Source organism: Ictidomys tridecemlineatus, chromosome 6 (genome assembly GCF_052094955.1).
Source record: "Ictidomys tridecemlineatus isolate mIctTri1 chromosome 6, mIctTri1.hap1, whole genome shotgun sequence".
Lineage (NCBI taxonomy): Eukaryota > Metazoa > Chordata > Mammalia > Rodentia > Sciuridae > Ictidomys > Ictidomys tridecemlineatus.
In genome coordinates this window covers 130618671-130634472 of record NC_135482.1, presented here as the reverse complement: position 1 = coordinate 130634472, position 15802 = coordinate 130618671, and the positions used below count along the sequence as shown (strand labels likewise).

Genomic DNA, 15802 nt, shown 5'->3' with positions numbered 1-15802 from the left:
TCCACTCACAACACTTCTGAAACCAAATGTGTAACTTTTCCACCTCAAGCATCCTCTAGTTCTCTGCAGATATCAACTGAGTATCCTACAACTTAATTCATTTTTTGACACTATCTCCCTGGAGTTGGCATAGTAATCATGGATCAGATTCCATCCTATTCGACTGCCCCTCAAGTCAGATTCCAACCCCAGTTACAGGGTCACATGGCAGATCACAGGCATCTCCTCCACAGTCATGGGAGCCAATTTCTTATACTAAATCTCTTTCTATACACCTATCTATCTGTTCTATATCTGTAGACATATATCTGTTTATATCTCATTGTTTCTGTTCCTCTTGAGAACTCTAATTTGGCATTCTTTGTTTTGTAGGAGTATATTCTTCAGTTGCTTCCTTCCTCAGAATTTACTGCAAATACATTTGTTTAATTGTATCAGTGTCCAAATATTTTTATTCCACCTTCACATTAAATTGTTAGCTTATCTTATAATTTGCAGCTATTTTTGCCTGCAGTGTTGCTCTTGTGAATTCTGTTATTCGTGTACTTGATAATTTATATCAAGCATTATCTTGTATATTTCCTCTTTGTGAGTTTTTAATATATCTCCTAATAACTAGTGTTTGAAGTATTCAAATGAACTATTCAAATCTCTTGCTTAGGTTCATTTATTGAAAGATCTTTCACTGAAAACCCAGAAAAAAATGTTATTTCTTCCTTAATAGTTTCCTCTTTTTTTCTCCTTTGCATATTTTATAAACTAGAGTACCTAGGCTGATCCTCTAATTTCACATCATTTTATTTATTACTGTTTATAACTTTTTGTTTTTAATGTGTTTTAAGATTATCTGAACTCGTGTCAGTTTGCTTTTTAAATTTTGGCTAGCATATTTTAAAGTTCCAAGAGTCTTAAGTATCTCTGATTGTTCCATTTTATGACTCTTAATTCTCCCTAAAGGGTGCCAATATATATATTTTTTGTCTCTTGGAAGTAATTAACAATAGTTTTATTTTGTTCTATGAATACCAGTGTCTTTGTTCTCTTTGAGTTTCTGTTTATTTTTACCCTTTTCTTTAATCTTTGGATTCTCCTCAAACATGTAAAGATTTTTGCCTATGTATGTGTCAAAAATATGAAATAAGTTAATGTGGATGTTCAGGTGGGAAGGATTTGTTAACTTGTGGGATTCTCTTCAGGGTGATTTGGTGGCAAGATACTTTTTCCACTGGAATGGCCCTCAAGTGTGTGTATTACTGTTTTCCTTTCAGTCAGATAAGAATCATTCAACTTTATGCTTAGAAGATCCAATATTTTCTTGTGAGGATTCTGATAACAGAGTGGGGAAGGAAATCATAGAGTCTAATATTAAATATGCAAACTTTTAATGCATTTTACTGCTTGGAGACCTGACCCACATTTCCTTCTCTGCTTCATCGGTTGTCTTAGACTACAGAGTAAAAGTCCCCATTGTCTGTCACACATAGAAAAGATATGTTGTGGAAAGAGGTTAAAAGCTCTGACTTTTCTGTAAGCTTATTTTCAACCAAGCTATTTTATTTTCTATCTTAGCACTGTGTTCTTGTAGACCTTACATCTCAGTTTAACTGTAATCCAATCTAAAATTGCTTACTGCTCTCTAACAAGGGAAAAATTTCAAAGTAATTCCAAAATGACTTTGCCTCCATTTTAGTGAAGATTCAGAGGTACAAAGAATTGAGCATAGATAGCCCTACAAGCATGTTTAACTAAAAGTATAGGAAGATTTCTGGTCCTCATTATCTGTGTAACCCTTTCTTGGTTTCTGTCTTTTTCCCCTCTGGACGCAACCACTCCTATTAAGTAAAGTTAAACATCATCTGTCAATACACTGCAGAATAACACGAAGAATCATTATTCAACTTTAAATTGAATAATGACTGTTTTGGCAATGAATGAATTGAACTGAATGTTATCATGAGACAGCACTTGGTATAATTATTTAATTAATGGAAATGAAGTATTGCAATATTAAAGAACTTGAGTACACATTGAAGGATACTGCGACTATGTGTGGCTCAAAGCCAGCTCAGGGCAATTCACATTTTAAAATAACGAAATGATGAATTTTTATCACTTTTTTTCCTTTTTCATTTACTAAGCTTTGCATCTTGATTGAAGCAAAGACATCTGTCTTTTCCCGGATAGCAAGAACTTTGGTTGCTGTGGCAACATATTGACTGGGGAACTTAAAATAAAGATGGCTCATTTCCAAATCTTTTTTTTTTTTCCTCCTTTTTCTTCACAAAAAAAGCACACATTGGCAAGAAAGCTCTACTGGAAGCTTTATAATCAATAAACCTGTTGTTTGTTGAAGGATTACATCTCTAAACTTGCATGTTAAGCAGGTAAGAAAATGTACATTTGACTTCATACACTTTTAAGCCATGAAACACTGCACTATCTCCTTTTTAACCAGATTCCTTCTTCCTTTCTTCCTACTTTCCTTACTTCCTTCCCTCCTTCCTATTTTTAAAAATTGTGATGGCAGGAACCTGGGTGGGTGTAGAAAGGGGGGGGGGGAGGCGGTGAAAGAAACTCTTCAAAAGCCTTAGTTAAGAACACAGCCTGGTTGCTAGGGCTTGAAAAGATTGTTATTTGTAGCTAGCACAAAGTTATTCCAAAACGCACTCAGCCTTAGAAGCAAACAAGTTCTACATTTTTAAGAGAGGCAAGGAATGAATCTTCCAACGTATAAAAATAATCTTTTGACACTTTGGGATGCACAGAGGTCTGTGCATTCAATCTCATGAAATATCAAGGGGAGGAAAGGGTAGTTAATTTCAGTAAATTGAGGCCATAAATCACAAATAACTCATATATTTACAAATGCCTAAATTTTTACAGAATTTCTTTCTAAAGAACTCTCTCTCTCTCTCTTTTTTTTTTTGGTGAGTTTTGTAGTTAGGTGGGGTTTATCAACAACAAACTGGCATGACAGAAAAACAAATGTGTGATTCTACTTTAGTTTTATTTACTGATCTTCTTCCAAATCTAGAGTCTTATAATATGTTTCTTTTCAATTTGCTGCATAAACTTATGTAAAGTAAATGATATTTGAATAATAAGTTAGATATTTGAACTTTTAATATAATTTATTTAAATTAATTATAGAAATACACCAAATTTTGCTGTGGGATGGGCAGGGGCAATTTACATGGAACATCACAGTAAATTCAGAAAGTAAAGGAAATAAAAATGATAGTACCTTTATTAACTTTTGGTTGAATTATTTGAGATAGATTTTAAAATTTAAATCTATTTATTTATTTAGAAAAATAAATAAGTTTTTTAGAGAACTTCTAACTTTAAGAACTAACCTTCTGTAGTAATGATCAAATATTATCACAGAGTAAACATAATTTTAATCTTTCTTCTTTTTGCCTCTTTGGTAAAGATAAAGACTATTGTAATGCAATAAAGAGCATATGATGCTTTCTTAGGTAGGTATTTTTAGCATAAGAAGTATAAAGATATATTCTCCCTTTATGCATAAAAGTTATAGAACACTGAACTGACAAATTTGATCTCAAAATGTTATAAATCTTTCTTCCAAAGAAGCCCCTTAGAGGTACCAATAATAACAAAAGAGATTTCCATGTGATGAAGCTAAGTGGATATATTTAGAAGATGATTGCATAAAATGCTTATCACAAGAATCTCCTGGTATTGATGTTAAAGAGACTATTTGTAATGATTTTTCAGAAGGTATAAGAAAACATTGGTTGCACCAGTAAAAAAAAAAAAAAAATGTGGGGATGAGGACAAGAAAATTTAACTGGTAATTTCTGGTTTTCCTTTCTTGCCTATGATGGACTCCCTTCCTACTTATGTTCAGTAACATAGTTCTACTAACTTGGTTCCCCTCTTGTGACCGTTAATCTTGGTTGTCAATTTGAATGCATTTACAGGCACTTAGAAGACTGGTTAAGCATACATCTGGGTGTGTTTGTGAGTATGTTTACAAAGATGATTGGCATGTGCTCAGTGAACTGTTGACAGAAAGAAAAAGTTGGGGGGCCCTGATGGAACAAAGAATAAAAAAATAGGTAAATGTTTGTCTGCAAGCTCCATTCTTCTTTAGAGGGTATTTTTTTTTTTTTTTTTTTTTTTGGCTGCTGCCATCACCCTTGTACTCAGAGCTCTGGATTCTTTGGCTTTTCTATGTGGAGTTACACCAGTGACTCTATAGGAAGCTCTCAGGCCTTCAACCTCAGATGGGGACTTTGTCATTGGCCTTTTTTTTTTTTTTTTGAGGCTTCCAGCTTCTTAAACAGAGCAAGTATTTGTTTCCCCAGTTCTCTACTCTACAGGTCTGTAGTGTGACTATCCAGTCTCTTATCCTGTAAGCCAATCTAAAAAAAAAAAAATACCCTTTTATAATTACAAACACATTCTCTATAACCCTGACTAATCCACTTCTCTAGGTCTATGACACTTGGGATTTGGCTTTATTTCCTCACTCTGTGAACTTCTTAATTTTATAATTTTGATTTTTTAAAATTCTTTATGTTGTTTTATCAGTGATCAGGCTGCCAAAATAAATTTCTCAAAGGATACTAGGGACATAAGTTTAAAGACTCATTCATTGAGATGTTTAAGAGCAAATGAATCTACATTTACTAAGGACCAGAAGGTTATAGGTAATTAAGAAGTGCTAAACTAATTCTGTTAGGAAAAATTTGAATACTAGGTTCTGCGCAAAAAAAAATATGTCATTCATTAGATAAAAGATCAGTTGGTATTTTAACAATAGGCATGTTACCAGGGTCGTATACTAATCAAGAAGTAATATAGTGCAAAGGAGCCACATGATTTATCCCACAGTTGATAGGACTTTCAGAAGCATGTTCATTGAAATATATTTTGATGACATAATGTCTTCTCAGTTCATAGAATTATCTAGGGGATTCAGGTAGCCAGATCAATATGTTGTAGATTGAGTGCTAAAGAGCAAAATCAAGGAAATATCCAATGAGATTTTCTTGTTTATTTTTCTGTGAACGTGCTAAGTACTTATAAGGCACTGAACCAGTGCTATGAAGGATTGAAAAATGAACAGAGTAGTCTTGAAGGACATTAACAATAATATCTTTGGCATTCGCCATTTTACTAGCCAGTCTCAGAGCATGGTTGAAAGATTCACTGGAAGGATACCACAATGCTCTGAGAACTTTAGGAAGCCCTGGAGATGACATTGTAATTTCCTCTCTGCATCCTTGGGATCAATTAGGGGAATGATAATCATGTCTACATCTCAATAAAGTCCATTCCAAATACTTCTAACTTTAAATTTTTCTTAATTTTTTTTAATGATCTAAGAAGTTATGTGTAGAAACTGTTTCACACCCTTTTTAAGTGGAATAGATACACATGGAATGGGCAAAAGGAAGATATTCACCTGACAAGAAAACTGACAAAACCAAACCAGTTAATCTATAAGTAAATTACATTACAGTAAAATCACTGTTAAATCAAGTCACATCCTCAATTTTATTGCCTTATTGTATTTAGCCTTAATGGCATATCTTTTTAAAATGACACTAACTCCAAAAGAGTTATTTTAAAAATATTGCTATCAAACAGATATTTGCCCAATACATTGCAAATTTCTATGAACAATGACTCTATTCTTTTCTCCCTCTGTCTCTTTTTCTTTCTCTTGGCTTTATATATTTCCAGAACTTAGCATGGTATCTAATATAAGGAGCTTGGCTGTTATTGAATGAAGGAATTGACAGCACGGGAAAAGAAATTAAAAATATCTTTACTTGGAGGAATCATTGTTTGTTCTTGACTGTAATAAATATGTGCATATGAACCCCAATGTAAATAAGTACATGCACATCATACATAGGGAAATCACATAGAAATCAGAAAAAAACGCCATTCGTGAAGAACTGGGTTAATTCCTTTAACAAAATGAAAATGCAATAAGAATAGAAATATCATGAGAGGGATGACTAAGAGGCCAAGTATCTATGGTAGTTTATGTGCAAAATTTTCTCTATGCAATTTTGGTTCAAAAATCAATATATACAAAAATATAAAAATGAAAACAGTAGAAGACTCATATATTAGCACCAGCACAAGCAGGAAGCACTTTTTATTAGGTTCTTGTGTTTTTCCAAAAATGTAGGTAAATTTAATCAAGTATAAAGAAAATTTATGCCCATCTCATCACATCATACTAAACTGACATTGTTTTTTGCTTATTCTATCTTAGAGATCTCTCCCAAATTAGTACATCTTTTTTTTTAATGTAACTCTGAATGTTCCTGTTTGTGAATATATTTTATTTACAAGTCCTGAATTGAATTTTGTTTATTCTCAGATATTACTTTTATAACACTTTTTGCAACTATAAAGTTTTTTACATATACTATTTTGAAAGTTTATATTTGTACCTGTAGCCATATAAACTCCCCCAAAGAAAGATTGATGCATGAAAAGTATAATCATCTTTGCTTTTAATGAATATTACCAAATTTACACAACAATTTATGAAAGATACAAGCAAGTCTTGGAAGACAGTCTCTGATACAGAAGGCCAGTGAAGAATGATTAGAAATTTAGGTGTGGAGTCAGGTGTGGAAAAGAGACATGCTCTCAAAACTCTGCAGGTAGAGATAGGAAGGATTTCAGTTGTTGTCTATTTCTATAGAAAATAGTTCAGCAAGAGTGTATGTGACGAATGCAGAGAATCACAACTTCAAAACAGCAAGTATAATGCCATTCCAAGAGAACCTGATAAATTCCTTAAGGGATCACACAATCTGAAATGGTCTCAGACTCTGAGGAGAGACAAATCTTCCCTATAGGCTGATTTTTAAATTTATTCCAACTCGGACCCCAGCTTCAAAGAAGATGAAACTTTTTTCTTTGCAGAAAACTTAAGACAATCAACCACCAGCCTCAGGTGCAACTTCAGTTTTCACAAAAACGCTTTTCTCTGCCCATGTTCACATCCTGGGGAACAAGCTTCCTTTCAGAGGATGCATAATCTAGTGATAGGGAGGCTGCTCATGAAGCCAGAGTTTTTTTTCACAGTTGTGCTGCTTGCAAGCAGAGCAGTTCACCAGTGCAGAGGTGCCTGTCAGTAAAGAAGGAGAAGGCAGTAAGAAACCCAGAGAAAGCCCATAAGAATTGTCTTCTGTTTGATTACTGTACCTGCAAAAAGTAAGCTTTCAATGATTACCTAATATTAACAGATTTTCCAGAGTAATGCATTTCAGGAACAAATTAAATCAATCAGATTTGGTAAAAACTCAGCAGACTTTCTTAGTTTTTTAAAAAAAAGTTTATGTAAAGAAAAAAGTACAAAATGTCATGGTAAGATTACTACAAGGCAATAGTAATTAGCATAATAAATATGAATGTTATAAAGACAGTTCTATAAGTTGAACTGTTTTTGAAGTTATACCTAATTGAATCATACAAGAGAATGAAGTACTATAATTACTAGAAATAAATGTTTAATTTTATGTATTGTTATATACTTTGAAAAAATCTTTAATAAAGTCATTTAAAAATCTGGAGCTTTATATTTAAAGCTTATAAGAGATTCCTATGTCACAGCAGGATGTTTAATAAATACATTAAAATCAGAAACTTTCTTGTAAGGTAGTAAAAAGGTTTCCAATGAGAGAGAAATATAAAATGTAAACCATCATAGTAAGAGCTAATTCATGAAGTAAGATCCTATTCATGACCAGGGCACAAGAGCAAAAGTAACTAATTACTCTCAAATACTAAGTTATTTTCCAACAGTCTTGCTAAAACAAGAATTTTTGTTTTTAGCATGAATGTACCTAGAGGATATTGTGTTAGGTGAATTAAGACAGGCATAGAGAGACAAGTAACAAATGTTTTCATTTGTATGTGGAAGTTAAATAAGTTTTGGTGTTTGGTAGGTTAGCTATATTAAATGCATTTTCAACTTAGTTTATTTTCAATTTACAATGGGCTTATTGGGACATAACCCCTTGGAAGTTGAAGAACTTCTATATTTTATATTCATTTTGTTAGTGTTATTTAAGCTGCATTTACATAACTTTGGAATAAAAATGAAACTCATGTTGGCCTAATGCAAATCAAACTATAAATTTAGCAAATATATTATTCACTCTTCACCATAGTGGTATCTGTCAGGAAAAGAAAATGATACATGAATATCTTTTTTAAAACCCAACTTCTCCATACATTGTTATGGGGTGGATGCTCCATTCTTGGAAGAGCCATCCTCTTCCAGCACAAGAGAAACTCAGGGCCAAGTCTGGAGAGAAGAAATTCAAGCCTCAAGCTGCAGCACTTACAGGCCGATTTGGCATCATTAATGCACTTGGGAATATCTGATCCCGAAAGTAATTCTGACATTCTTTCTCTACTAAGAATCTATTATTGTTTTGGAAAGCCCCTATTTCAAATTTCAAGGATGTATATAATTGAAGGATAATAGTTATACTTTGAAAACCTATTACAATGAAAGAATAATTATGTTTTCTTGGAAAAATAGCTATATTTGGCATCACATTCATTTCCATCAACTGATAATTTGTTTTCTGCCTCTTTGTATATGGCATAGCCCTATGATTGGGATTCAAATCTTGATTTTGTGAACGTTATTTTTCATGAAATAAATAGATTATATTAAATAGTTTTTTTCACTTAAATGTCATTCTAAATATGTAATTACATAATTAAAGACCCATTACATTTTAAAGTCACTTTTATAGTTGAATATGTTGTTTATTCTCTATCTGTATCTCTCTGTATTTCTTTATTCTGTATCTCTAATCTATTACCTTTAAAGCCACTTAAATAGTTCGATGCATTTTTTCTTATCTCTTCCTTTATTATAGTATCTGGAAAATGATACCAACCAAATCAAAACTCTTTGCAATTTCAAGCATAAATTAAATGAGTGTATAATTATGAAATTAACTTATTCTTCAGTTTCAGACATTTTAATCTGAATGGAGGCTTCTAAACTTTTAAATGTGTCTATTGTTTTAGGAATCTTAATCTGATAAATTTTCTAAAATTAACTGTTTTCCTATTTACTATTTTGGTGTCTTAACTTTCTGAATTAACACGCTAGTTTAAGTTTATTAATCCCATAGCAGAAAGAACTGAATTTTAAAATTAATTTGCCATTGGGTTTATGCCAGTAGTTTTTTCATCCAGGTATTTGGTAACATCTGGAAACACTGTTTTTTGTCATTAAAATTCTGGGCAGTCAAGGACTTGAACAGACACTTCTCAGAAGAGGATATACAATCAATCTATAAATATAAGAAAAAATGCTCATCATCTCTAGCAATCGGAGAAATGCAAATAAAAACTACTCTAAGATATCATCTCACTCCAGTAAGAATGTCAGCCATGATGAAGACAAACAACAAGTGCTGGTGAGGATGAGGGGGAAAAGATACACTCATACACTGCGGGTGGGACTGCAAATTGGTGCAGCCAATTTGGAAAGCAGTATGGAGGTTCCTTGGAAATCTGGGAATGGAACCACCATTTGACCCAGCTATTTCTCTTCTCGGACTATACCCAAAGGACCTAAAAACAGCATACTACAGAGACACAGCCACATCAATGTTTATAACAGCACAATTCACAATAACTAGACTGTGCAGCCAACCTAGATGCCCTTCAATGGATGAATGGATAAAAAAAAAATGTGGCATATATATATAATGGAATATTACTCAGCACTAAAAACGAATAAGATCATGGAATTTGCAGGGAAGTGGATGGCATTAGAGCAGATTATTCTAAGTGAAGTTAGCCAATCCCCAAAAAAAACAAATCCCGAATGTCTTCTCTAATATAAGGGGGTGACTCAAAATGGGGAAGAGAGGAAGAGAATGGGAAGAATTTTACCTCTACATAGGGAAGAGGGGTGGAAGGGAAAGAGAGGGAGAAAGGGAATTACATGGATGGTGGAAGGAGACCCTCATTGTTATAAAAAATACATGTATGAAAATGTGAGAGAAAAATAAAAAAGAATAGCGTTACCCTAGATTAGGTAGAGAGAAGTGATGGGAGGGGAGGGGAGGGCTTGGGGAGATTGGAAGGATAGTAGAATGAAACAGACATTATTTTTACTGTGTGTATATATGTGAATGCATGACCAATGTGATTCTGCAGCCTGTACACTCAGAAAAATGAGATATTATATCCATCTGATTCAAATGTTTGATATGTCAAGATCATTGTACTGTCATGTGTAACTAATTAAAACAAAACAAAACAAAAATATTCCTGAAAAAAAATTCTGGGCAGTGACAGAGATGGCACTGGTACGACAAAGAATTGGGGCACTGCTGACCTTCTACAATGCATGAAGTGGAGCTCTACACCTGTGAATGACCTGATTCAAACGGTCAGTGCCACTGTTGAGAAACTTGCTTGATGTCACAGCTTCATAAGCAGCATGGTTTCTGGTATCTAGGTTTAATAACAAGGTGAGGCAAATGTAATCTTTCTTATCATGAGTGACATGATGAGGAATGACATGAAGATCAAAAATCAAGATGGGGACAGAAGATCAGCAGGTTATAATAGCAAATGTGAAGACGTTTGATTCCAATAAGTTGGAAGAAAACTTTTAGGTGCTTTTTTTTAGAACAAAATTTTGGCTGTCTCAGCACAACTAAAAGCTAAGCTCACTTAATCCCGATAGTTTGATTCATGTGGTATGTGAAATAGAAGAGAATGAGCAGTGTCTTCTAATACTAAGGGAAGTAAGGTTTTGATTTAGGCAAGGAGGGAATGTGAACACGTCAAAAAGGTCACGCATATAAATTAAAGCTGTTTAAAATCAATGTAAGTTTGGCGAAAGTTGTTGAAGGAGAGGCCCTCCAAAGAGAGAGAAAGAACCAGGAGGAGGAGACAGAGTTTATTTGGGATGGTCTTTTTGTGTGCTCAGAATTATGTGCCAAATAATAATTTCATATCCAATACGGCATTAAGATAGAGGAAATAAATTTACTTGGCTTATTTGCATCATATGTTACAACTTCTAAAAATTAGCTAAATGTTCTAATGGATAAATTGAAATGTGAGTGGAGATTAGCAATAAGTGAGGGGCATTTTGGCCAGAAGTGGCCTAGCATAAAAGCAGTAATGAACATAGCTTCTTGGTTAATTTTCCTGAAAAACATGGAAGATTCAATGCAAAAGCATCTTGTTTTTAAAGAAGTTTCTTATACCACCTGTCTACATAAATTTCATATCACTGAGAGATACAGAACAGCTTGAGGTTGCTGGGAAGACTAAACTTTTTGGATATTCTTTAAAACTGATGACACCTTTATGGGCTGGAGGAAAATATCTATTGAGCAGAATTCCCTATAAATTATTGAAGAAAGTTTTAGACACTTAAGTTTTGCTGAAGTCACTTAATCCTTTAATAATTGGGAAGAGGGGGCGATGTGGTCCACTTTTAAGAACTGAATCAGAGATAAGGAAGAAAAAGTGGCAAGGATTATTTCACCAAGGGAAACAGATTTGAAGAAAAAGAGGGCTTAAATTCAAGAAAAACAGGATTTCTATATCACACAGTTGATGTACAAAACTGTACATTGAACAAATTAGGTTCTGTATATTGAACAAATTATTCTGAATTAGTTTAGCAAATGTGGGGGAACAGCACTGAAGTACGTCCTCATTCTGGCAGAATGTTGGAGTGGAATGAGTCTTCAAATGGTGTGGACTCAACTTTGAGGAAAGAGAAACAGAGTAGAATGATAGGGACGTACCAACTGTGTGCTGAACATCATTCCACGTGTTTCCTCATGTATCCCATTAGTGAGGCACATCGTATTTGGAGACATTTTGCTGATGACAGAACTGGGAACTAGTAAATGTCATTTTCCACACATCTAGCTCATGGAAAAACTGGGGGAGAATCTTAGCCTCTGGAGAAATGAAGCAAAGACTGATGATGTCTACAGCATTTGAAGATTTACTATTCAGCTTTAAAATGATTCATTTTTTTTCCTGCATTTTAATCAGGACTTTTTCTATTCACAGGGACTACTTCTTGGACTATTCATTAACTGGAAAGCTCATTCCTCTTTTTCCCTCTGTGATTATGCCTTGGTACGTCTCCAGAGCTCGCCTGGTTTATGTTCTTCAGGTTTTCTCAGAGGCATCACACAAATGTGTCCAAGTTGTCAGGTGATGTATGGTTTCCATTATCACCTTTACAAACTATATCTCAGATAACATTCTCCAAAATTCCAGATGTTCTCAGGGATAAAATCTTGGCTGTTTCAACACAATTGAAAGTGGAACACACTTAATTTTCTGTTTAAATATTTATTCCAAAGTGACTTAATCACATAATAAGATTTTCTGCAGTCATAGAATAGTCATTTGGCAAACAAACAGAAAAAGAATAAAAAAATCAGAAAATATGCATATCACAGAGTAAGACATGTTAGTCATAAAATATTAAAAAGTGTGGTATAAGATTATATATTTTCAAAATGAACACAACATTTGTGTATAGGTAACTACTACTTAAGGCAACACAAGCTAAGGGTAAGTGGATGATCTTATTCCATTTAATTATATTCATTTCATAAGACTAAATGTTTGAGAAATATTAAACATAATAGTTGTTGCAGTAGTATACTTTCATAATTTTAATAGTTGTTGCAGCAGTATAAATGTGTAATTTTTCCTGATTGGTTTACTCTTGGGCAAAGTTGATGTACAAAACTGTACATTGAACAAATTAGGTTCTGTATATTGAACAAATTTTAGTTTGTTCAGTTTATTATAATGAAAACAACATAGACTGGGTAGTTTATAAACATCAGAAATTTGTTTCTCATAGTTCTGGAGGCTGGCAGTTTGAAATCAATGATTGGCAGAGTCAGTGTTTGGGGAGGGCCTACCTCATAAACAGGGGTCTTTTTTTATACCTCATGTCGGGGAAGAGGACTCAGAAGTGACTAGAGAGACAGGGCCTGTGGGCTCTGCCATCATTAACTAATCACTTTCAAAGTCTCTACCTATTAATACCAGCACTTTAAGGGTTGGCCTTAGAACTTGTGGATTTGTGGGGAGACAGACACAAATATTCAGCCAATTACACTTTAGAATATTGTTTTTACCCTATAAAGGACCAGCCAGATAATGTAATGTGGGAGGAAGGCTGGGCTTCAGAGCCTGCAGGGAGAGACCGGGAATATGATGGGAGCGCAGGTTCTGGTTAAAGGTGTTACTATGGACTCATTCCCTGTTGCCTGTGAACAGGGAATAAGTGTGACCAATTTCTCACTTTTTTTGAGTGAGATCACAGCTCAATTTTTTAATGAACAAATTTCTTACTTTTTAGGTTGTTCTGAAAATATGTCTAGATTTCCATTCCCTTTGTGAAAAAAAAATAAGCATTTCTGAGACATAAAATTGCTTATCTTCCTTCTTCTTGACAAATGTTATACATTGTTTTAAACTCACAATCTTTGCTTTTCCTGTTTAAATTTACTTTTTCCTGAAACAAGAACCAGTGTATGTTGGTAAGTGAAAATGTACTTATTCATTCCTAGATCAAAAATTACATTGGATAAATAATGAATATAATAAAACATTCATGATAGAGACTTGGAATTCATTTAAAATATTGAAAATAATTATGTATATATGAGAATTTCACTGATTTATAAAAATGTTTTGGTTTATTGAATCAACTATATTACAGTTAGTTAAAAGTATACTAAAAGAAATTTTGAAAATGCAAAAAATATCGCCCACTTTAAAAATCAGTCTTGCAAAAAGAACAAGAAACATAATCATAAATGATACTTTTCTGTTGTAACTCATCAAAATCTATAAAGCCCTCCCACAATTTATGAAAATGGAAATCAGATGAGGATACAGCAAATGACTAAACAAAGAAAGTATGGTGCTAATTGCTTACAAAAAGGCTCAAACCAGCGGGCAACTAATTTCAAAGTATAGAAAATAAAGTGGTGAACAAATGGGACTCGGAAGCTAAGTTTGGGAGTGAGCTGAAATAGTTGCATTATTTGAAGTTTTTTTTTTTTTTATTAGAAGTTAGACCTCCAGGGTCACACCTTTACCACTTATGCTCAGATTACTACCCCTCTTTCCATCCTGAGGAGAGATGACATGTTTTCTAGAAAAATTTTATTGAGAATACTACAAACTCAGTTTTATATTTTTTAAATGTCTTTTTGGTTGACGCTAGGCTCAATCTCTATAGTACAGGGTGATTACTTAAGATTTTGTTTTGAAAAGTTTTTTTTTTTCTTTCTGTTTACAGTTGTTTTTGTTTGCTTTTAAGGAAGGGTAAGTGGAATGCCCTGCGATGAAGCTAGGAAGTCCCCTTGCTTAAGAATTTGGAAAATGGAGGTGGGCGCCATGTTGTATGTCTATAATCCAGTGGCTTGGGAGGCTGAGGCAGGAGGATTTCAAGTTTAAAGCCCTAAGCAACTTAGTGAGATCCTGTCCCTTAAAAATCAAAACAAAAACAAAAATTTCTTTCTCTCTCTCTCTATATATATTTATATATAAAAGACTGGGGATATGGCTCAGTTGTTAAGTGCCCCTGGTTTCAATTCATGGTACTCCCAACCACCCTCCCCCCTAACTGGAAGAAATACAGTGTGCTCTAAAAAGGGCATTTCTTTGCTTGCATAACTTGAAATAAAGTTAATTCTATGAAACCAAATTTTATTATTTTATTGAGTTGAGTAAACACACGCATATATGTAAATATATATTACTGTGTGACATACTCTAAATGATTTTAAAATATTTACTCATGCAGTCATCTTAATAACCGTATAAGATGGTTATTCTATATGAAAAAAAAAAAAAACCCTGGCACAGGACTCATCACACAGGCACACTCCAAGGATAGAGGCATAAGCAGATTTCTTGTCAGGCCCCTGACAGGTTGCTCTGCTCAGAGAGAGAAAGAGAAGCAGCAAGCGAGGGAGAGCAGCAGCAAGTCCCCCTTGAGCATTACCTTCTATAGGCCAGAATCATGGCCGACCATGAGGGGCGGGTTTAGCCCTTGCAACTGGCATAGCAAACATCACCTGATTTGGGGAAAAGCAAGTTACTCTTTCTTAAGAACAGAGAAGAGCAACTTTTTATCTCTCAAGGAGAAAACAGAGACTGGCAGGTTTGTATCTCTTGGGAAAGGAAGAGGGCAGTAGTTATACCAATACTATATATTTATATACATTTTACAGAAAAAGTATGAAAGCACAGAGAGATTCAATCACTTCCCCTAAGAAGTGGCCAAGGCAATACAAATTGATGGTGTAGCAAAATGCTGCTGCCTTCCCCGAATTTCTTACATAATATATTGTGCATTATGGATCCATGACAGTGTTTCATTCCAAAGATTTCATTCTCCTTTAATCAAAGCTTTGTGTAGACAAGTCTCCTTTACTTCTTGGTTTGAGCACAACTCAATTTAGGAAGGACATGACATTGTTAAAGACAAAAATATTCCATGATACTTGTTAAATCACGATAAGCAAGATGCATTCAGGGCCATTGTGATAGGTTACAGGGGCCACAATAGCAAGGTGTGGCAGAGATGGGGAGAGATTGGTTCACTTTCAATAAAGTGTGAGCAAGTACGAATTTATTGCCATGGGGCAGAGTCAGGGTGTGGGGGTTGGTAGGCAGATAATTGCTAAAGGCATTACAAGAGGTAAGAGAGATTCTGTCTAAATCAATCTAATAGGATGCTTGCTGATACAGA

At 34.1% G+C, this 15802-nt stretch overlaps 1 long non-coding RNA gene across 1 annotated transcript in view; it reads left to right on the top strand.

The window, feature by feature from the left end:
* The first annotated feature begins 12084 nt into the window (after positions 1-12084).
* Positions 12085-15802, top strand: part of LOC120888416 (uncharacterized) — a 69589-nt gene continuing 65871 nt past the window's right edge. The window contains exon 1 of the long non-coding RNA XR_005732042.2: positions 12085-12228. This is a non-coding gene — a long non-coding RNA (uncharacterized LOC120888416). The remainder of the gene's footprint in view (positions 12229-15802) is intronic.